Raw genomic sequence first — 1,030 nt, forward strand, 5'->3', positions numbered from 1 at the left:
CATTGAAGTGAAAGACAAAGGAAAGGGTGATATTTTAGTATTTGTGGAGCTTTATTCGAAGGATCACTTACTGCCTACGAAAACCTACACAAATTCGATTGTTTTATGTTTATTCTTATGTTTAGTCTGCCGTATGATGAACTTCAAAAACACACATAGTATACTTATTACTTTTTTTTTTCTTGAAAGTAAATAATCATGTCATTCTTTTATGAGTTTAAAAATAAATGTAAGTCACTCTTTTATGAGTTTAAAGATAAATGTAAGTCAAGCAGATTCAAACGATTATTTATCCCCTAATTTATCAATGCTGCCCACGATGTCGTGTGTATTACGCTTTATTGTTTTGTTTTGCTTTTTGAGCCTTAAAATAAATAAATTAAAATAATCTCATACCATTTTCACATGTGTTTCTTTATAAAATATCTTTTGAATATTCCTTAAATGGTCAAGTAAAGAGCTCACATGCATTGACTTTAATGGATGGACTGGCACGCAGCAAAAAATAGGACTATTTTCAAGAAAGCCTCAAGTCTGTTCACTTTTGGCAGGAATTTAATGCTCTGAACTTTTTAAACCCATTTTCCTTTTTGCTGTGTATTGTATTCCTTCACAGAGTCACACTATATCGTGTAGTTCATCTAACGTTATTTTTTCACAGAATGCACCATGTCTCAGAAATGCAGTTGCTTTATAGTGCTTATGGGTTCATTCGATAAGTTGTGCAATGTTACAGGTTACACAAGTCGATTGTTTCTTTGCCTATTCAAGTGAAAGTTAACCAGGAAAACAATAATAATAGTGAAAATTCTTTTCCATGAAGGGCCATACAAGGTCTATCTGCAGCTACACTGATTGTTGCTGCTAGATTTCAAATATTTCACGAGGGTTTCAACTCCCCTTGACAGTGTCAAAGGGAGGAATCCCACGTAGTTTGTGTTTTTATTTAATTGCTTATCTGAGGTCTGTTTTAAATAAAGTACCCTTCTCTCTCTGATGAGCTTGGAAAATCTGGGCCAAATCTGAAATT

This window comes from Penaeus monodon, chromosome 28, assembly GCF_015228065.2.
Source record: "Penaeus monodon isolate SGIC_2016 chromosome 28, NSTDA_Pmon_1, whole genome shotgun sequence".
Lineage (NCBI taxonomy): Eukaryota > Metazoa > Arthropoda > Malacostraca > Decapoda > Penaeidae > Penaeus > Penaeus monodon.